Here is a 23337-nt window from a genome sequence, read left to right as displayed (position 1 = left end):
CCATCTGCCAGCGAGGTCAGGGCTCCTCCTGCACTGCACCGACATTGTGTCTCCCAGAACTCTTCACTGCAAGCAGTCTGTAAAACAAGGAAGGGCAGCATGAAACCCACCTGATGACATAAAACTTGTAAAAATATTCTTCCCCTCTCCATTATATAACCATGTGATGTGTCCCTGAGGATGCCAGAAATGCTGGGATAGAGAGAGGCAGCACATGTCACCACCCTGTGCAATCTTTCTTCTCCTCCACTGCAAGCAGGGCGAGCTGGGCTCACAGCAGCCTGGACAAGGGCTCAGGAATTCCCAGGTGAGGAAGCCAGGAGAGGGATGGAGTGTGATGGAAACCTGAGGGAGCTGTGCATCTGCAGGCTGTGTCAGGGCTGCTGCTTCCCATGTGCACCAGTGTGCAGGTATGCACCAGGACAGTGATTCTGTGGGGACCAGGAGCCTTTTGCAGGTCACAGGGTATTACAGAAGGTTTGCTTTTGACATCATGTGGCCAGAGCCATTTGGAGCCTGATCATGCACTGAAAGAACATGTCAGGAAACCACAAGGCATCATTTCTCAGTGTGGCAATAATCTGCAGGGAGCCTGGGTAGCTGTAATGGTACAGTGCTGCTCGCTTTAAGCCTGCCTTTGCATTAACTCTTCAATTTGCTTGCTTTGGCTTCCCTGACTCTTAAATACATACACACAGGATCACTTTGACACAGTAAAAATTCAGTTTCTGGAATTGGCTCCTTAGTCTGCAGACCATGGAGCTCCTCGTGCCAGTCCTGCTCCCACGAGCTGCATGGGGTAAGTCTCCATCTCACCTTCCCTTCCTAATTTGCTCTGACAGTGACGAATTCCAAAGGCATGGCTAACGAGCTAGGGATTTTCATCTGAATAAAATTTACTGTAAAATTTACAAGGACTATTTTTAACTGTTATCAAATGAAAAATAGTTTTTAATGATCTCTCTCTGCTACTCCTGCCTTTTCTGTGCCAAACTCCAGCAAGCAGGAGGCAGTTGGCTTTTAAATCCTTTTTACAGTTTTCTACTTTTACAATCCTCTTCTACTACAGAAGCTTTGCCCTTTCCACCAGGCCTGGAGTATTCCACTCCTCATTTCCCTAGTTCTCTCTTTTGATCATTTTGATTTAAACAGACTGGACAAAACCAGGTAGGTGAAAAACCCAAAATCAGTCTTTGGAAGAGGGGTTTGTTGTCCTCCTCTCCCCACAAATCAGGATGATACTTGCAAGGCTGCAGAAGAACCATTTCTTCTCCCATCCACAACAGTTTTAGCTAATAGAGTCCCTCAGGCCCAAGAGAAGCAAAATGTATTGACTTGGGAAATAAGATCCCCATGAACTTTTGGTACTGGAGGAGACAGTGAGTAGCTGTTGCTAGATCTAGTTTTTGTTAGAATTTACTGCTGCTTTTATTTAAGAAAATGTGCTTTGTGTATTTTATATTCCTTGCTTTCATCTAGTAAAAACAACCAAAATTGCATTTGATAAAAATAGCCTGTTATTTGAAATACATTTTTCTCGAATGACTATCATCAAAAATGAACTTTAAAAAAATTACTCCTGTACTTTTCCATACTGAAACCATCCAACCTCAGATTTATGCTCTGTGTGACTTTAAAAGTAGATTGAAGAGAAGCAGGCAAAGATGAACCAAATATTAACAGCAGCAGGAAAAGAAACCAAGTGCCTGGCAGAGAGCACAACAAATAAACACCTTCCTACCTCACCTGCTGTTTCACCTCCCCTCATAAAATGGGAACTGGCCTTTGAGCTGGGTGACCTGCAGATACAGAAAGACATAGCATGGCAAAAAAAAAAAGAATCAGAGCAGCGATGTAGCTACGTATAGCTGAAAATATTTGGCTTGGCTGGAGTGTCAGCTTAAAGCTTAAGCAGTTCTTGATTTTTGTTCAGGTTGGTTTCCGCATCATTAACAAGGACTGTGGTACAGTTAGCTCAGTCACACAGAAGCTGCTCCCAGGATCTCAATATCTTGAACTCTGCTGAAGGTACAAGTCAGAATAAACACACCATGTTTATAATTTATCCTTGAAGTGAATAACGCTGCATTGTCCAATCTCAATTAGCCGTGGTTGCTTATTTGGTCTAAGGATTATCTTTGCCATGGACCCTGAGATCTTGGATTTGGCAGATTTCTTAACTGAGATAAAGTGCTGTGCAAACAGGGCTCCCCTGCCCCCCGGGCCAGCCTGGCTCTGGGAACAGCTCATCCTGCTGGGCTGCCAGAGGGTTCCTCTCCCTGCAGGAATCTCAGCCAGCTCCCATCCTGCTCCCACCCTGCTCCCATCCTGTTCCCCCTGAGCCTCGGGGGAAGGCTGAGAGATCACCAATCATTATTTTGTCTCCTGCCAGAGCTGCTTTCTTTGCAATTCTTTGCAGTTTTGGATCTCCTTAGAGATTTTTCTCCCAATCCCTTATGGAAAAATGGTTGAGGATGAAATAATGGTTGGCAATTATTGCTTTATTATTGGGGAAAGAAGCTATATAGGTCACACGTGGTAAATTACCAGAGATGGGTAGTTATCCTCCTTGTCCTGAGGATCTGTGTCAGGGTTAGAGGATGCTCAGGGAGCTGCAGAGAACTCCCAGGTGTTATCCTAAATTTGTGTATGGCACAATGTGTTGTTACTCACACAACAGGGATCTCAGCATGATGTGAAAGTTTGCAACTAAATATAAAATATATGCAAGAAATTAGATTTCTAATCATTAGATATTATTAGAAATTCATATCACCTTAGCAAAGGAGAGAGAAAAGATTATCCCTTGTAAAGAGAGGCCTGAATTAGAAGTTAAAAATGCCTTCTGTAAAATACTTCAAAATGTAAATGCTTTCCTTCAGATAATGCAGATGCTTTAACACTGATTAAAAATAAAAGCAAACAAAAACTCCAAATGAAAACAACCCAACAGCATTTTTAAAAGCCCTTTCTTGAATTCTGTGGATAGGTACAATAATAAATGTTTCTGCAGTGAGGACAGGTTAAGCAAGCTCAGCACTGATGGCTCTATTTCCAGCTCCAATAAAATATTCCAGTGTGTCTTGCAAAAGATCCTATAAATGTGAATACAGAAAAACTGAACATTCTTTTACACAGGCAGGTCTTTTCCTCAAGCATAAATATTCTTAGTCTGTTTCTCAGAGATAAAGACGATATCATTACCAGACCAATGGCTGGAATTTCCCTTTGAAAAGGAATCCTTGTAAATGCTGTGTCTCTGAAACCAAATGCTCAGAACTTCCAGTGAACATTTCACTGAATATTCCATACAAAGAGCAAATCGTACTAACAAGGACCTTTTGAAGTTTATGCAAAGTTAATATTATATAATGTTGAGAAAAAGAGAGGTTCTAAAGCTACTTTTTATGTAAATTATTTGGAGTATTTGTGAATACATAAATCTAAGTGCCTTCAAGATTTTTGAAATTATTTATGCACCTAAATACCATTGAATTATACAGAAGTTAGGACAATAAATATAAACATTTATTTTTATTCTATATATCAAATTATAATCTGAATTTAAGATTTTTTAATTTTTTTTGAAATTTTTTTAATTTAAAAGGAGAAATGTGACTATGCAAGCAATCATTTTCCTCAAACAACATGTGGTTGAAAACAAATCCACTATATAAAACTTCATTAAAAGAAATCAGCACTATAACATATTACCACCATGTAAAATGTACAAGACTATCTTATAGTTGCTTTAGAAGATTATTTTCAACCAGCACTGGGCTTTAAACTACACAGAAAACTAAATAAATATTCTATTGGATCTGAATTTTTTTTAAAGTTGTTTGTTTGAAGATGTGTGGCTTGAGTTAAAGAGCTTTAAGATGTTCTTTCCCTTTCCTTATGACAAGTAACATAAAAAAATAAAAGATTTCCCCATATAACAGTAGCTGCTGGTGTCCTGTGTCAGGGTATTAACCTTTTTAACCCTGTCAGTTGGCTGATGCCAGGAAATATGGACTAGTCTTTTACTACTCTTCTGTGTGTCACAACTTTATTATGCATCACATTTTTGCTCTTCTGAAGTGTCTATAGCACTAAAAAATAGTCTTGTAAAGAGAATGCAGTGTTCCAAGGCTGAGAAGGTATGTAGGACTGAATATCATGTATTTTATCAGAGCGATGTCCCTCTTCATCCAGAGCACATTATTGTTGCTCTGTAAAACCTTAACATCAAAGAAAGACTCAGGGTTCTGTTTCATATTTTGTAAAGGTGATCTCTGAGCATTTCTAGCTGAATTATCCAATAGTTTGCTGTATATCATTTTGCTGATGACAAGAAAGCTCTCATACCCTTACTGGTGTCTGTGCAGAGCTGGCTTGTCTTTCAAGTTACTATAAAGCCATATATAGCTGATTGGCAATAAATATTTCAACTGCTTATAAAGAAATATTAGTTCCAACAGGCACTATTATTGTCCTTTGCTTATACAGACTATAATCTTTTCAGGGAGCTTGTACACCTCCTCCATTAAGGATAATACTGAAAATTATACAAGCACTTAAAAATCTCATCATGGCAAGATGGCATCATATTGCGAGGAGAATCAAAGACACTCTTTAATTCACAGGCATTCATAAACATAGCTTTATCTCTTAATTGTAAATCTTCAGAGATTTACACATTATTTTGAGCAATCCAGATGCTGGTAGAAGAATGTTATCTTCCACTGAATATCATTTTGTTAAATATATAAGAGCTTTGGTCATTAATGGCAAGCTGCATCCAATTCTCTCCTCATTGCTGGGTTGCAGCTGATATAATAGCTTGGCTTCCTGCTCCTTCCTCATGTGTCCATTTTTTTCCAGGTTGTCGTGCAGAATTTACTGCTCACTTTTATGCAAAAGGTTCACCTCCAAGCACTATTTCCTCTGACAGCCAGGGCAGCAACTGCTTGCAGTGACTTGGGGAGAATGTCCTCGAAGCATGGTAGTGTCTGCTGCAGGGCACAGCATTTCAGGGAAAGGAGTCTTCTCTGCTGTTTGGACACTGATCCAAGTCAGTGACCCCAGCATCACCCTGGACTGGAGAGAGCTGCCCTTCAGCCTGTGTGTCCTCTCTGCACTTCCATGGGATCCCTGCTCCTTGCTCACACCTCTGTCCCTGCTCTCCCCTGGCGCTGGAAATGTGCAAAGATTGAATCCATCTCTGGTGCAAAATTGGTACTCTTTGATGGAATAACCTGAACAACCCACAGGGCACCAGGTGAGCTTCCGCTGCCCAGGCCAGATTTTTTTTTCCATGTCTGGGTGTGTTTGTGCCCCAGAAACCTCCTTTGACTTCATTCCAGTGTCACACAGATAACCGAGGGAACTGTGACATTTATTCCCTGTAATTCTGTCATCCTCCACAGCAGGACATTGCTGATGGGAAACTTAAATATGATCCAGGGAGCATTCAAATGAGACTTCACCACAATTAAATGGAATTTTGTTCCTAAAATCACTCTGTTTCTCCTTAGCAACTTTAGTCCTTTAGAAAACAGTGGCAAAGACTGTGGCAACACTCCCTGCAGGGCAGTTTTGTGTGTTACAGTGGGGTTTCTGTTCCACTCCAATCCATCTGTGCACCTCTGGCAGCCTTTGGTAGACAGCTTTTTGGGCAGTGGGTGTTTTGGGGATGAATTCAATCAGGAGAATAGCAAAAAATAAAGGGAAGTTTTCCTATTTGGTGAAATGATGCAGCACTGGAATAATCTGGAAATAGATGGACTGAATAGCCTTTTACTTGCCTGATTTATAAGTGAAGTAGACAAAATAAAAGAGAATATACTTTCATGAATAATTCTACCTCAGACTTTTCATCTGAAACTAGTTTGAGTTGGTTACTATTCACATTTTCCATTTCTTAAGCTAATCAGTATTCACAGTTTCCTTTTTTTTTCATGCTTAGTTTTCAAAATGCCATATTCTTAACAAATGGTAACTCATTCTGATCTTCAATAAACCACAGCATTTTTCAAATTTGACACAAAATCAAAATTCTGGGGGCAAAAATACGTTCCTCTAGCATTTGTGTTTTACTCTTGTAAAAGGCATTCTCAATCTTTAACTGATAATTTCATGTGTTTGGTTCTCAATCTTTAAATGATAATTGAATGGTTTTGGTGTTATTAGGTAGTTTGGTTCCTCACTAGTTTGTGCTATGTCAGTAATAGCAAACAGATCCTATAGGAGGTATGGTGTGGTGATTTTTAATGAAGGAGAGGAAGGACTCAGCTGATTTCACTGCATGCACTGTGGGTGTAACTCAGCCACACCTGACAGCACTTTACATCACCAAAAGAGCCTTTGGGTGGCTGTAAGGTCCAGAGCAGAGCAACCCAGAGCTTCGGGAGGGCTCTGAAGCCAACAGAGCTGGGCTGGAGAAGCTGGTGAGTCTCAACTGCTCTGAAATTTTGGGTGTCTTTTAAGCAGTGCACAGGGGCAGACAATGGATTTGCTCCACTTCGCTGTCTTCTGTGGATACCTCAAAAGTAGTGCAAGGACTTCTGAGGAGACTTGTGGAATTCAGGTTCGTGTCCTTCTTTTTGCTTTTGTTGTTTGTGCAAGACGTTTCCTTCTGTGCCAAGGAGGGTGAGCAATCACAGTGGCTTTGTGTCGTGCCAGGCATCCGTAGTTTGGACATCAGGGACTTCTACTGACCTGCCAGAAACCAAAAATTAAGAAAAGGGCAGAGAGAGAGACAGATTAGAAGGACCAGGCATATGTAGTCTAAATAGTTTGCAAATAGCATTATCATTTAACTGAAGTTTCTGACCCAATGAGTACTCCTTATCCACTGATTTGGTGGGAAGGAAAATTTGTTTCCCTTCCTTTTTTCCTGTATTACAGAGCTTGTTTACTTGGGAAATGTGCTTAGACCTTCATGTTACTTTTTAGATACAAAAAGTTTTTAGGTTTCATTGAACACCATACATGCTTTACAAATAAATACTGCCCTGTTTTACCACGATAATCAATTTTATCCATGCTAAAAATGGAATTTCCCTGATCAGCATTTTTGGCTGAAATATTTTTTTTAATTTTAAGATTTTGCTTTCATTTTCTAGCCAAGGGAGTTTTATGGTAAGAATAATTAAAATTGGAACACATTTGGTTCCAGCAGCTCCTTGGATGCATTTCATGCATTACACTCCCTTGCTTTGCCTGTCCTTACCTTTCCCTCCTTCCTTTCCCTATTATATTTTTCTAATGCTGCAAATAAAATAGTTTTATACCAAATACCACAGGTTAATTTTTTTTTTTACATAGGTTATCGCTTTTTAATTTATAATATGTTTGTCTACCTTCATTTTATTCTTACTGCTGGCATAACTGAGAGTTTGCAACTTGGTTTTAGATTTTTGTCTATATGCAATTGAATGCAATTGACTTCCAGTAGTAAAGTTTTGGTCACTTAGTTCTAAATGCTGAAACAACATATCCTGTTTTAAGGTTTTGGGTTTTCTTCAAGATGCTAATATGGTGTTCATTATCAAAGGACAAAGGGCACTCTGAATTGTAATAAGGACTTTCTGGTTTTAAATTCCATTACTTGCATTAAAACCACTTACTGCCACTAAGAAAAATGAGTATAACTTTGTGCAGTTTGTGGCAAATAGGCAGCCTTTTGATATCTTATAGCAGAATGTTTCAGTTAATAGGCCTGTACTTGAAAGTACCCTTTCACACCATGTAATGCTTGCAAGTGCTTTCTGTGTTTTTGTTTAAGTCTGACATCCATGAAAAGACAACCAAGATCTGTTTCTTATTGTGCATTAAAGAGGATTCTTTGGAAATTGCTGAATAACTTAGCAATATGCTCTGTATCATTTTTACTGATGACAAGACAGATGTCATCTCTGGTGCATCTGTCTGGAGTATCCTCTTGGATAACTTCTGTGTATCACAATCTGCTTCTTTTCTTCAAATGGGAAGAACTTCCAAAAGCCCTATTAATTGGCAAAAGCCTAAATATTTCACTTATTTGCAAGAAACAAAAATGGAGGATGCTGACTCTTGGGAAACAATTCCCAATAATAATAAGTATTCCATTTACCAAGAAAAAATGAATAAACCCACAACACTCCTACGCTTTATTCAATAGCAAGGCTGCTTTTCCAACAGAAATATGTTGAACCATTTTAAGCTTTCAGGTCTTTGCCTTGTTGTGTTTAATGACCACAACTGTACGAAGTTGGTTTATCTTCCAGTCAAGGTCAGGACAGATGGTCAGACCTGGATATTGACTTTTATTGTATTTTTCTGTTTAGATTAATTTTATTCTGTTTATCACATTTGTACTTGAAACAAAAAGATGGGGTCCTTTCCAACTAAAATGCTTTCAAATCAAGATTGTGGGCTCCCTCCCACTTGTGAGGCAGTCAGGGTTTAGCCACTTGGCTCTCTTGTAGAGAAGATTGGCATAAAACTTGGTGTAACTTGTGTTTGGGGTGCAGCTTAAAATAAACGAGTGCTCCTGCTGGTACACTCAGCATAGGGGCTTAGGTAAAAAAAAAGGAGGAAACACTGTAAAATGAGGCTGAATAGTTCTGGAACAATATGGATTTCCTGTCAATATCCTCCTTCTTTAGAAACAGAGCAGCAAGAAGAGTGGGACAAAATGGGAGGAAGAGAGAGAGGGAAGGAGAGCAAAGAGGGAACATCTCTGCAGGCTGGGAGTGCATTGCCCCCAACACCAGCAGAGACAGGCTCAGACACCAGGAACTTTCAAAGAGAGAAGGGACAGATGAGTGGAGGGCACTGGAAAAAGAATCTGCCCTGACTGAGGAAATGGCCTTTACCAAACAATTTCAAACATGTTTAAGTCAATGGTGCTGCTGATGATGCTCACTTAACAGGTTTGTGTTGGATTTAGCCTGCAGGATTTTTAACTGGCTATTACATGTCTCAGGGAAGACTGCCTCATTCTTAATCAAAAAGCCTCAGTTTTAGGGTATCCCTGCTACATCTGGGGTGGGAGGTGCAAGAGGTTGCTTTTCTTTCTACACGTATACTTGGTTTTCTCTTAACAGCCAGTTCAGGCAACATCTCTGTCATCCTGACTTACACTTTGATTTTGAGATGTCATCAGGAACATTTCTTTTTTTGACTGCCTGTCATTAATGGCTTCTCCTGTATGTCTCCATAAACATTCCATGTAGATATATTGGTATATAATATTCATGTGTTTTATGTTTGTATAAACATACTGCTAATACTGTGTTTCTCCAATAGAGAGCTCTATAAATCCAGACCTCCAGAGATACCTTATAATGACTTAAACATTACACCAAACAAGAGATTCCAAGGGGACATGATCAGGATGTAATAATGGGCCAATGTCAAAAAGGATTTATGATTATTATTCATATGACTCAACCATATGCTCCAGCTACTGCTGTAATCTTGCTAGTCTTGCTCTGACATCTGTAGTGATAATGAGTAAAATTGCATTACGCCACAGAAAAAAAATCAAGACACTTAAAAAATAACTAGTGGGCTGCCAGGAGAAACATTGACCTCCTCTGCAGGGTCAAGAGATGGTTTTAAAATATGCTGGATGCTCCTGACAAAGTCGAAGCACTCTGAGGATCTGGCAACCAGCTGTTCTAGCTTTATTAGGGAAGAACTTAAATATAATTGAATTCCTAAACCATCTGTATTTATCACTGCAGTTAAACACCATGCATGATCCAATTGAGTTGACTTTTAAAAAAGGAAGTTACCTGTTTCCTTTTATGTAGGAGAACAAATGGAGATTGGGGAAGATACTTAAATTATGTGTATTTCCAGTATCACCTGAACAGTCGTGGTACCTGTTTGCCTTTCCTAGTTAAGCATCAAGTGTTTAAGTGGCTACAGTGAAAAGACACATATTTCTGGTTTGTTTCCCTCTAACAGTCTTGCTCTGTCTTGGTCGTTTTTGGAGCAGCCCTCAACTCTGGCTGTATCTGAACCTGGTGCTGGCTGGGAAACAGTAGCTTATTTGTGTCATTCCCAGGCTTTCCTGTTCAGTAGGAGCTTAGCAAACATGCAAATACCTTCTGCAGAGATGTGCAGATGCTGAGAACTCCTTCCTGCTTCTGGGCTAATATCCAGTGTTGTGCAAGGTAAATATAAGAGTGCAGTCCTTAGCTTCTGTCAAAGTCCATTAATGTTCTGTTACTGGCTGCAGCACTCAGGTGGGACAGGAAAACTCATTTGTTTCTCACTGAGAAAGAGAAAACTCAGGTGAAATGGCCTGATGTCAACCCTTGTAATCCTGCAGGGGTGGTTAGCAGATGGACAGCAAGCGAAAGTCAAAGCAGCACATGCATAAAGTGGGCTAAATCACAAACCACCAAAGTTGCTGTAAAATCACGGCCAAACATAGCAGTAAAGGACAAATATTTAGGCAGTGTCAGTCAGTCAGCTAATGTATGTATCAGCATATTAGTGAGGAAATCCCCAGAAGCTCTGTGGGAGTTTTTCTTTTTGATCTGCCACCACCTGCCCGGCTGCTGGCACGTCACTGCAGCCACCAGGCAGGCGGGAGCAGCTCCCCTGGGAAGCCAACAAGTTGCTCCTTAAGGCAAATAACCACTTCATTAATGCACAGGCAGAGCAATCAGCAGCAGGTGAGGAGCAAAAGGGAACCAGACTAGAGACAAGCTTGTCTGCCTGCCCCAGAACTGTGTCAGCAAAGCTCCTGCTCTGCTTGTTAAAGCAGCAAATGCTCCTCACTGCTGTCAGACTTGTAGGAGCTCCGTTCTGCTCACACCGAGTTCTGGTGCCTCTCCTCATCCTGCTGAGACCCTCAGCCAAAAGACAAGCTCCACATCTGTGAAGCCTGAAGCCTTGGCTCACATGAGCACTAGCACGGGTAGACTCGAGATGTTGTTTTAAGCACCTGACATCCTCCATCTGTCTTCTTTATTTTTAATTATTTCTCGTCTATAGAGTGACCTAATCAAACAAGCTCCCGTCTGATGTCAAGGCTCTTTCTTTGCTTTAATCTCTTCACATTTCTATATAATTTCTTTTTCCTCTGGAACTATCAAAGAATTTTCTTCAACAAGCCCATCAATGAAAAACAAAGTCTGCATTCTTGAATTCTAAGTCACACATAAACCGTAAAGATGCTGTTTGCTCAGTGTTGACAGAAGCAGTCGTCTGCCCTAATTTACCTTCATCATATGTTTTTATTAGAGCTGTGGGAGCGTGCATAAACTCACCGGGGGGACATGCACATTACAGGGCTCTTTTCTTAAACTCTCAGCCCTAATAAAAACACACAGGCTACAGCTCTGTCCTGTATTGGGACAGCAATACCTCTGTGTCCTGCTTTCTTTTCATATCAGAACAATTGTCTTTAAGAATATTCACTTTCTGGAAGTCATCACAGCATGAGGGAGGAATGGTCTTTGAGGAATAATCTCAGGGGATTGTCTCTTCCTTGATGTTCTTCTGCTCAGTCCTACAGAAGTCCTTAGTGGTGCTTTACCTCTAACTCAGGTGTCAAGGCTGTTATGCCTATTTTAACCCAATTATTTTTCAGGTGTTTATGGGGAGAGTGGCTTCACTCCTCTAACACTATTGGACTCCAACAGTGACTAAAATGGCCATATTGCTACAGGCTCCCATTATTCCAGACAGGATTCCCATCTCTTCCCATTGTAAAATTTTCAAAGCCCTACTGGTAAGGGCATTTTTTGAGGCCCAGCTGATAAGTATTAGATATGGATGTATACATCCACGTGCACACACATCAAACGGAGACAATCTGAGCTCAACAGCAGAGTGGCTATCACTGTGGCTGATTGGGATGCTTCATATTCAACTTGCAGAAATCACCTAGATTAGAGAAAGGTATCATTTGATCTTCCGTTTTTCCACAGATGCTGCCAAATAGCTTTCTAAATCAGTCCCAAATGTGGCCTGGTCTCTGTGTTGGGCCAGTGTGAATATAGTAGTGGTTTTGTTCCTCCTTGCTACCTTTTCTTCTCCCCCCACGCTTCCTCCCAGACTTTGGGGCGAGAGTCCTGAGCCCCAGAATATCGCTCGAGTTAGACAAAACAAAGCTCCAATGTGCGCTAGATATAATAACCTGCAATGTCTCCCCTGTCATCCCAAATTACTGGAACACACGGTGTTCCAGCCCTGCCTGCTGACATTCCTGCCTGCTCCCTCTCCCCAGCTGGACTGCTGCGGGGTCAGTGTCGACTCCTTCTTGCCCAAATGCGCCAGCACCACGCTCTGCTTCCCTCAGGGGTCCCTCGGGGACCAGGGGCAGGTGCTGCTCACCCTGATCACCTGCAGGGACCTTCAGGAGTCTTGCAGCTTCTCAGGAATGCTTGGGGCTAGCTGGAAATTAGTCACTGCTAGCTAGTGAGTTGGGCAGACGAGGCTCCCCAGTACTGCCTTCAGCAGTGGCACAAGCCAGCGTCCTCGCTGGGAGCTGGGGGGAAGTGTTTCCTTCCATGCCAGGCTGGCAATGCTGCACCTCTGGGAGCTTTGTTTCAGGAACGTCTCTTCTGTGACATGCTTTGCAAGCCTTTTCTGAAAAGATCCTGGCTGTCAATTTAGAAAGCTCTCTGCTACCATGAGGAGATAGGCCTGGCAAGTAGTGCCATCAATGGATTGCTTTCTTACTGAAGTTCATTGTAATGTTGGTCTTTCATCTTCTGTTTTCTAGTGGTTCTTGAGAAACAACTGCAGTCCCAATAAATACACTCCTGGCTCTCCTGACACATATTGCTGCAGACTCAGGTGCCTGTAAGAGCTGATGTACTGTTTCAGCCCTAGAGTTCTCACAGTCCTGAAATAAATCAGGTCCATTGAAACAATCTGTGCAGAAGATAATTGAAGAATCATCTCAACCGTGCAAGAACAGATTAGAAAGCCCTTGATAAAATGTGCAGCCAGTGCCAACAGCCAAATCACAAGTACTTGAAGTCAGTAGACTCTCCATTTAATTTGTTGGACCAGAATAAAATGTTTTCCAGAACCACATGGTGAGGGAACCCACACCTACCACTTTATTGCAGTCCTGTGTGCCTGAATGAGGGCTGAGGGTACTCAGTGGCACATCTGTAATCTCTCCTGGTGTATTCACTGGCACAGTCAAAAGACAAAGATGTAAAACTAAGTTTTCAAGTAAATCAATGAAAATATGGCACGAAGAGGTAAAACAGGTGTTCTCCCATAAATCAGTGGGTCACAACATCACTTATATATTTTCTCCATTTACCCCCTCACAGACTGCATACTGCACCCCTCAAAGGGCTGAAGCCTCAAACAGCTCTGAGATTGTGTACATGGTGTTTTTAATCTGTGATGTTTTGTACTCCGTTTCACTTACTGCCGCCTTGCACTTACATCTAGTTGTCTTTTTTGAGAAAGTTAATGATGAAAGGATTTTATTTTGTAGGATGCCCTTTGCTCTCATCTTCCACATATTTTTTCTTCTCTTTAGCTGAGTGAAAAAACCAGCAAACATGGCAGAATCCCATAGGCATGATCTGACACAGTGCCAGAGAAGACCCACCCAGCCAGCAAACCAGATTTTTTACAGTTCTTTCCTGAAGCGTGAGTACGTGAATTTGGAACTCTAAGGGATGAAAAGGGCTTGTTTTGGTTTTATTTGGTTTGCACAATGTAATTTTTGCTTGCAGCAATATTATTTAATGATGATCATGGCAGAAGTAATTCCTATGTCAAGCAGACTCCTGCCAGGCACACTGGGAAAAAAACATTTTGTTTAATCTTGCTTTGCTTTTTGTACAGAATGATTGAGTAATGTCAAAGATGATGGAAGGACAACATCACTTAAAAGTGCATTTGCACACTGTTAACAATGGACTTTTGGTACAATTCAACCTGTATTGTTGCCACTCTGCCTAAAATGTCAATCCAGGAGCAGTGGCCAAAACCATCCTGAGGAAATTACCTCCCAGTGGTGACAGTGTGAGAACAGTCACTGCCACACTCATCATAGGGATTTCATTCTTTCAAAGACCTTTCTATCATCCTTGAAGTCGTGGTTTGTGAAATGAATGAGATCCCATAAGTGAAAACATCAGTAGAGAAGTGATCTTCATACATAGAAATATAAAATAAATCCAGCATCACGACAAGCCAACAGTGTAGTGCTCAGAGATGGAAGCAAACAAAATAAATTAAAACAATGTTGCAATCTGTTGTGTTCCCCAGTATCTTGGAGGATCTGAAAAGTCTCCGTACATTTTTATTTTTCTAGTTGCTTATATTCAGATTTTCACAAGCTCAGAACCTGCTTTATAGATGTTTTCCCTGTCATTAGTAACAAATTAAGGGAAGGACTACTGTAACTGCAGTAACTTATTGAGTAGTAATTTGATCACAAGTTAGATGGCAAAACTTTTTTTCTGTTTTCAGTAATAATTTTTATTCTGGTTTTAATCTTAAATTAAAGGGCACAAAACACTTTAAAAAAAAACACCTTAAAACTCAGAACAAAAAAAAAACTTAGAAAAGGAAGTAGATGATTACTAGTTTCAGGATGTTTTTGCTAGAATACTTTTAGAAGAAATTTTTTGTGAAATATTGTTCTTGTAACTCAGTTTTCCTTACTACTGAGGAAAATCAGAAGCAGAAAAGGAGGTGGTTTCTGGTCACACCACAAGCCTACAGAATTAGGGCTCAGCCATGCTGTTTAAACTTGTAAAATGTGTAGGCTCATCATGTAATTCAGGGGGAAGTTGCTCCAATGAGCTGGAAATCAGCCCAGCCTGTTCACCCAGGCTACCTCTACCCAGATGTACCAGCCTGTCCCAAGTTCCCATCCCCATGTCCCAGCTTTCCATACCTGTGCCCCCAGTGCTGACAGGAAAGAGCCAACACAGCTCAGCCAAAACAGAACATCACGCCAGAAGAAATTGCTTTATTCCTGAGATTGATTTATTTTATAAGGGTAACGGAAATGCCATGTAAATTCTAGCAGTGACACACTGAACTTGACAGATTTAACCCAGGAAAGAATTTGAACAGTGCATCTAAAGTAGAAAATGCAGAAACAGAAAAACAGAATGATTTTGGTTGCATTTGGGTTATTTTTATTTTCATTTTATTGTTTTATATGGTAAGTTCCCAGAGTTTTTAGAAGTTTTAATACCTCTGCCATGGGAAGAGTACCCAGCAGAGGCAGAAACTTGGCACTTTTGTATATCTGGTGCCATGTTTTCACCTAATGCATGTATGACATTTGACATACAGAACTACAGAGCCAGCCAGCTGTGCAGGCAGCATGGCAAGAACATTTTTGTTTTCTGTGTTTATTACACACCCTTCCATCACCTCGGGGGCCTTAAACCAAACTTATAAAACTACTACTGTTACACAAATAAGACAAAACTCTAAAACAGAGAAAAAGGTAGGGTGCTGCCCTAACAACTCAGGCAGCTGAAATATTTTCTCTCTGTAATGAGATGGGTCTGTCACATTACTAAAGGTAAGAAACAGCAGCTCAATAGGTGGCTCAGTGCAAGTGCTCAACTCACTGTGTGAAACTCCTGCTTTGTCGCCTGCTCCATGGGGAGCAAAACACAGATTATGCCTGGAAGTTGCTTACAAAATTTCTCTCTGACCTGGAGATCAGGCAGTTTCCAGCCTTAGCAGCCTCTTAGAATCACCAATTCCCATTCCCTTGCTGCCCCACTTTGCTGGAGCAGTGAGAGTGTCCTCGAGTGGCTGCTGCACCACTGCAACCCCTGGGACCCACCCTGAGAGATGGGGAGCCAAATAACCCTATTTTTATGTTGTCAGATGCTCTCTTTTTGCCATGCAAGTTTCTTCTTTCCCTGAGAGGTATCCTTGTTGTTAAAAATGAGCTGTGATTAAGGAAACTGCTCGAGCAGATCCCACAGGTGCAGCCGTGGCTCTTGTCCCTCCGCGAGGGGCCAGGGCGGGAGGGGTTAAATGGCTTTGCCATGGATTTTCCTAAGGAGGGGTTGTGTCTGAGGGAGCTGTAGCTCAGCTGGTGTGCACCCACATCACTCGGGGCTGTGGGAGCCGCCTTGGCCACGAGGGCTGAGATTACAGAGCAGTTTCCTCCCCGGCCTTGTGGCCACGCACACACACGTGCACGGCTCCAAAATAACCCGCTCCGGGGCAGCAGGGCTTTTCTGGTGGGTTTTTCTATATGACAGGATATTCAGCAAAATCTTTTGAGCTGTTTGGCGTTATGAGAGGACAGCAGTGATGTGCTTCCCATTAGTCAAAGAAATCCAGCTTCCCTCTAATACAGTGACAAAAAAACACAACTGCAGTGAGTCACTTGGTGTGCCTCTTCCCAAGCCTGCTTTTGTCCAGTCATCCTCCTCTTTTCAGAAAGCATTGCTTTCACTTCCCTCACTGCCAAGGCAAAAACTATTGCCCTCTCTCTCCCCTGTAATCAAACCTGTTCTTCCTTTTCCTAGAAAATCTGTGCTTGTCATTCTCTCCTCAATCCATTTACTGGCTGCTCCTCTGCTTGGACCAAACACAGGAGTGGAATTTGGCCCCATGTTGAGCACCTAGACTGCATCCCAAACTCAGGGTTCACAGGGAAGTCCCTCTGAGAATTTCAGTGCAAAAGGCACTGTTTTATTCTCTCCCACACCATTGCAAGCAAAGGGATGAATTGCCCAGTTACAGCAGTGTTTCAGCCCCAGTGATCCCATGGTTTCCAGGGTGCATTGGCTGGAGTATCCCTGAGAACACTCCTTTGCTAAGGCTCCTACATTGGTTATTGTTTTCTTCCATTATCATGATATTTTAATTCAAAGAAGACAAACCCTCTGTCTTTACTCTGCCTGTCACTCACATGAGCAGAGTTGGCTCATCTGGACCTCAGAGAAAGATCTGGTCCTGTTATATTTTTGGTATCTTTTTCTGTTAATTTTGTCTCCTGTACTTAAGGCTGCATGAAGACATCTGACATTTTAAAGCAATCTCTGTAACATCTCTAAATTAAACACTCTGTCCTGTTTGTTAGTTTGGTTTATCTTTGCTATCATCTTCCATGAAGCTGCAAGCTCCACATCTTTTCAGAAAACAAACATGACTGACAGCAATCCTTATACAGAAAAACTGAAGCAAACCATGCTTTGAAGGATTTTCTGTTGGGATTCATAATAGCATGGAGTTAAAAGAGAGAAAATAGGTTCCTTGGAGCATAAGATCGTAAAATGCTAATTTCAGTGACACAGTGGTGGACTGAGTAAATATAGAAAGGATTTATTATGAAGTTCTTTAGTGTTGTTGGCACTAACAGCAAATTGCTGGGCAACATTATATTGCCAAAATCCAGGAAATAGCACAAACATTGAACCACTGTATTTTCAATGACAATAATGACTGAAGCTTTGGTATTGGTTGGCATCCCCACAAAAGGCACATGTTGGCATGTTCAGGAATGTAAATGATAGATCTGCTGCTTGAAGTTTATAATTATTTAATCAAACCCAGACTGCAGAACCTGGAGGGACATCGTGTATCCTTAAAGGAGAAGAAAGAGGGGGCAAGGGAGAGAGAGAAAGAAAGGAAAGTCATACTTTGCAAATGACGGAATGTATTGGTCCTCTGGGTGTGCCCAGCAGGCATCTGGGACTGCTGCAGAGCTCGTGGGTGATCTGCCCTGCTCGCCACATCACCGTGTCTTTAAGCAGCCCTTCAGAAAACAAATTGCCGACAATGTCTTTTATGTGCTGATGGAAGTCAGATCAATTATCTCCATTTCCTTTCATGGAAGAAAGAGAATCTACAGATCAGGACAGGAAACCACTCATTTGATGAACTATTTCTACACTACTGTACACAGACACACAACCTCCCTCCTGCAGACAGACATGCACAGAGCTACAAGGCCTCTCTCTTCTAGACACACACAGAGAGGCGCGTTGTTTTCAGCTCGCATTTCACGTTTAGATTTCTATTATGGAATTTCAAGAAGACTTATTTTGTTTCCATTTCTTGCTTTAAAAAAAAAAAAAGGAAAAAAAAGAGATAATGAACATTCCATTTTGAGAAATAAATCTCCCTGCACTCTGTGTTCTGGCTGTAAAGAGCCTGAGTAGCAGAGCTCTTCTATGTTCCCAGCCTGGGCTTTGCTGCCGACTCAGCTTTCAATTTAGTCCTAGCGTGATGGAAAAAGAAAAAAGTCTTTCAAAAGCAGTAATTGTGTGTTTCTGGGGAGAGAGAACAAATTACTAAATCAAATTAGCATTACATTTCAGTCCTAGACCCTAGGAGATTCAGGGATTTACATAATATACTTTCTTAAATTACGTTGTTAGTGTAAACATTAAGATTCTGCACAGAATCCCTGAGAAGTGATGCAGTGTTAGCTGATGTCATCATGCAATGTTTAAAAAAAGGGAAGAAGTGCCTTAGCTCCACATATAAACACATGGTTGCACTATTTTTAAAAATAAAGGTCAGGATTTAATTATATTCTGAATAATGTAATGTCATTAATCCATTCACCCTGTATGCTAGGAATACTTAAATTGTTTTTTCCTTTTCTGTCTTCACAGATGAAAATATTTGCTGTAGGGTATTCCTGGCTGTTGAAGATGAAATCCAGGCCCCACATAAGACTGGAAGAGTTACTATGGATTTCTGTGGGGTCATCCTTTGACTCCAAAAGGCTATTTTTTTAACGTAATTGACTTATATCCATAAGGGTTCTCAGTATTATACCCAAACTTTCATATCTAATGACCTTGTCCTTATTCATATCACCAAATTATCAAAAATTCTCTCTCACTTTATTGATTTCTTTTTTGCAACACTAATTGAGGGCCAAGATTCCATGTGGGGCTCCACAGCCCATCGCTCCCCTGTGGGCAGCTGTGACAACAACCAGCCGGTGTCACCAGGCTGCTGCCAGCTCAAGTTTTAAAATTAATTCCGACAAAAAAAAAAAAAAAAAAAAAAATGAAGTGATCAAAATAGAATGAAAAAATGGCTTCCAAACCTGGAGCATGTGCATTTGATAATTAATCAGGGTATAATGTAGAGAATGTTATTGTTAATTTTATAAGTTTCAAGTTCACCAAAGAGCTGCAAATGGTAACAGGAGAGATGAACTAAAATTGCATTTGTCTCCTAAGACCGTAGAAAGGATAGTCAGTACTGTTGTAGTTGTTGGATTAGAACTACCATTTGAGAATCTATACCACAACAGCATAAAGAAATACACAACTTCTGTTTAATTCTTTATAATTTAAAGATGACTTGAAAAGCAGTAAAAACAAAGACAGCATTGAAACATACATGAGTCCAAAAGCTTTATAACCCTAAAAAAATTACTGTGCTGTTGGGTTTTTTACATTGGGCTATGCTGTTCTGTCAATCCTACAGTGCTCTGTATGTGTTTTCTGTGTTTCTTACAACAAATGCTCCCCTCAAATTTGTGCAATGATATGTAATATATTCAGGAAAACTAATTACAGGAGCAGAGTAGAAAGGAAAGTTATCTCTAAAGCCAGAGGGAGAGGAACATTCTGTATAATGAGAGCTCACAATCCACACACAATTTCTTTTATTTAATCTACCTGTGCATAGAAGCTTATGATTGAAAAAGAAATAATAATTGGAAAAATAAATTCAGCAGCTGAAAGACATACAAAAATTATGCAAATTGTGAAATATGAAGTTGCAGTCATTTTAAAACATTTTTACTAACAATAATTATGAAGGGTGCATTTAGAGTGGTAGCATATTATGCTACCTTCTACTACCTAGCACATGGGCATTTATATTAAAAGAGCATAGGAAAAAATGGACAATGACCTCTCTTCTTATCTTTTAGGTTTCTTTTCTTGACAAGGAATGTGGAATTTGCATTTGAATTTCCTGGGGTTTCTCTGTTTGTCAGCACTAAGGCCATCTCTGTGATTTACAGATTTCACATTTAATAATTTTCTCAAACAAAAAAAACCCTAACTTTCATTTTTAGTTCTTCTTTTGAAATCTCCAGTACTAACATCAGATTTTAAATTAAATGTCTGATAAATGAAAGATGTGTGTTGATTTTTCAATTCAGAGTTGATTTTTCAATGCAAATGCTTTGCTACCTGCTTAGAATAAGCCCTGATGAGAAATTGAGTGCTACTGAATGAACCAGTTTGCACAGTCAACCTTTGGAAACTTTGGCTATTCTCTTGCACTGGAAAGTAGCATTGTATGGAACTGAGAAGAAGAACCAACACTGTAGTGCCAAAGGTATCTCACAGGGAATATTCAGAACCCTGGGAAGACAGATTTTGTGCCTGGGAGGACAGGATGTACAAAGCACTTTAAAATCTTATAAGGTTGATGTTAAAACTAGAAAAATACCAAATTTGTTGTTGAAGTCCTATTTAAATTCTATTCTGCACTGCTTTCCATTATGTTTGAATATCTGGTAATAGTTTAGCAGCCTATCTAAGAAGAAAATAAAAAATTACTTTTCTGCAAGTGGGAGTACTGACAAGATTATAGCAGCTGGGTGTCTGTTGCCCTAAGCTACATTGTACGGAGCTAAAATGGATCTTCCTACAGAAAGCTAATCAAGGTGGAAGAGAAAAATTGGATTCATTAACAATCCCTGTCACTGAAAAGTCAAACCATTTTTCACTCTTTAGTTGAGTCCAATTACAGAGATATTGCTAGAAATTGTTTCTCTGTGACAGAGAGCTTTGACAGTGGTTTTTCTTTTTTGGCACTTTGCTTATTGCTCACTCACATTGCACCCATTGCTGAGTGGAGATTAACACCTGTTCCTGTTTTAACAGAAAATGATGGATGGTGCCATTACTGGCACAGCCCTCTGTGAACAAAATTAACGTTGTGTGCATTAACTTTGTAGTTACAGCAATTACCACAATTATTTCCAAATCTCAGCTTACGCAGACCCTGCACCAAAGCTGAAAAACTGAGAACAACCATCCTCCCATTTCCTTGGAGAGGGTTGTAGGCAAAATGCAAACTTGCTCCATGCCTGCCTTGAGCCAAGGCAAATCTATAAAGCACCCCCTCGTTTTGCCCTCTCAGCTAGTGATTTTCATAACACTCCTCTCAGATATATATAAGGTTCTCACATTTCACTTTATAGCTACATTTGACTCAAATATGAAATGGATATTTATAAAGCCTGAGTCAAATCTCCAGTGCTTATCTGGATTTTTGAAACCTGACCCACGTGGCTAAATTAATGGGTGCAGTTGTATTTTGGCTTTAAATATATGTATCAGTGGTACCACTCGATATAATTCACCTCACCTGGTGTTGGCTGTTGGAGGTTTGAGTTCCAGCTAAGCTGCTCATCAAGGTTCCCTCTGGAGTCGTTGGGGATCAAGGCTTGTCACTCCAGCAGAGACAGACTGCTGGCATCCATGGGATCAGTTGCCATCCAGAAATACCTATTTCTTTCCTGGACTATAGAGGGAGCCAAGACAATTGCTTGGACCAGGAGCCCAGCTCTTATTTAGGAGTAAATTCACAGCCAGTTGATGAGGAGAAGGAGAATTGCTATCCCCAGACAGTCCCTTAGTGCTTTTGAGCTGGATCAGCCAGGGTAGCAGCTGTATTATCCCACAGCAGCATGGTCTGCTGGATAAACTTCTCCAGCAAGGTAGAGAAGTCCCTGAAAGTAACTTTTCCCTTTCTCTTTTTGGCAGGCTGAACTCCTTAAAGTGAGATGTACAAAACTCTTAGCCCATACTTTCTGAAATGTGATACTTAAAAATGTAATTGTAAAGAGATCTAATAGTATTTTAAATTATTAAAGCTATAGCTAATAAAAACATTAACAACAATTTTCTTTTCTGCAGCTGACTGTAAAACGCAACATCCTTTCTTTGTTTTGTGGTGAGATCAGAAAAAGTATCTTTGGGATTTAATGTGGTATAAAATGTTCTGCTAAACACTTTGCATAAAAATTGTTCACACAAATATATATTTTTTCCAGAAAGAAAAAACCAAAACAATTCCCATATCATGTTTCTCAAAACTAATTATCCCCATTCATACAAACCAACCCTTATATCTTCCTGTTGACAGCACTGTGTTTTCTTCTCTTTTTTCCTAGTACATTTGTAGCATGTGGATCAAAGGTTTATGGATTCTTGTCTTTTCTTGAACCCACAAGCAAAGTAGCAACACAGCCAAGTTTTAAAAGTTTGCAAATCATTAAGAAACAAAACAGACAAAACACATGGTGTTCCCAAGAGACTTGAGACATGAAAGCATCTGTGTTGTGATGAACGTACACAAAATCTGTTGGGACTAGACTTAGTTGTTTAGTAGAGCTTGGAATGCACTATGATTCAGTTCTCCTGTTGCAACTTTCAGGAATCAGTCTATATATTTTGCCACAAATCCCCCAAATGCTCTCTCTGCAATGGAATTGAACCTGTCCATTACTCTGGACTGAACCTCAAATTTTTGGGCACTGATCTCCATCCAGATGTTAAGCACACATCTCATAATACATATGCTGCTTGAAGCTCTGCAAAATTTTCCTAGGTTTTGGGTTCTTTGTATGAAAAACTCTGTCTATTGAAGTTAGGAGGGCTTTGCCACTGCGCTCAGGATTTCCTGTTGCTGGTTCCTTGCCATGGCTTCTGCTGAAAGACTTTTCCTGGTCTCCTTTGCTGTGTCTCTCCCTGAGCCTGGTTAGCCTGGCTTCACTCTGGGGCAGTGTCAGGCAGGAAGCTGAACTTTCTGCTTTGTGCCTGCATTGTCCTGGTTTGCCACTCTGCCCACAGCCTGCTTTCCTCAGTGCCAGTGCTTTCATCAGGCTACACTGAGGGACTAAGCCAAATGTCTCATGCAAGTCTTACACCTGTGTAGTTGCCTTCATCAAAATGGTTGGCAAGACTTATTTTTCCATATAGCCATCTTGACTGGCACCAATTATATTGTCATCCTTTAATTTTATACTAATTGAAGCCCTTATCAGCTTTTCTATTATTTTGCTTAGGACTGATGCCAGAAAAATTGACCTGTAATTACTGTGGTACTTCTGCTCCCTCACTTTGCCTTCTGGCAGCATTGCATATTTCTGCTCTTCCCTAAGAACCTTTGGATTTACAGTGCATGGACTCTTTGATATAAAAATATCCATCTCTAATAGAAGGATTTTAACAGTGACTTCTCAGACAATGTGATGCAAGCGAGTTTATTATCTTTGGGGCATTGATTGTATTATCTTTTTTGTGTTCAAATACTAAACAGTAGAGTGTGTGTATGTGTATTTGCATGTGTCTATTACAATATATATTATTTCTGTCTTATCTATAGTATTAATAACTC

The 23337-nt window shown here is 40.5% G+C and overlaps 1 long non-coding RNA gene across 2 annotated transcripts; it reads left to right on the top strand.

Annotated features, from left to right (window-relative positions):
* The first annotated feature begins 211 nt into the window (after nucleotides 1-211).
* LOC146431734 (uncharacterized) lies at nucleotides 212-20061 on the top strand. Of its 2 annotated transcripts, none has more exons than XR_014854637.1 (4): nucleotides 212-307; nucleotides 13496-13612; nucleotides 18573-18699; nucleotides 19853-20061. It is a non-coding gene; the product is annotated as an uncharacterized LOC146431734 (long non-coding RNA). The 2 variants fall into 2 exon arrangements; XR_014854636.1 differs by lacking the exon at nucleotides 212-307 and adding an exon at nucleotides 6130-6431.
* Nucleotides 20062-23337: the final 3276 nt, after the last annotated feature.

The sequence above is a fragment of the Lichenostomus cassidix genome, chromosome 12 (genome assembly GCF_008360975.1).
Source record: "Lichenostomus cassidix isolate B80296 chromosome 12, HeHo_3.0, whole genome shotgun sequence".
In the NCBI taxonomy this organism is placed as follows: Eukaryota; Metazoa; Chordata; class Aves; order Passeriformes; family Meliphagidae; genus Lichenostomus; species Lichenostomus cassidix.
The sequence above is the reverse complement of the archived record's forward strand: the minus strand, read 5'-3'. Positions and strand labels throughout refer to the sequence as shown.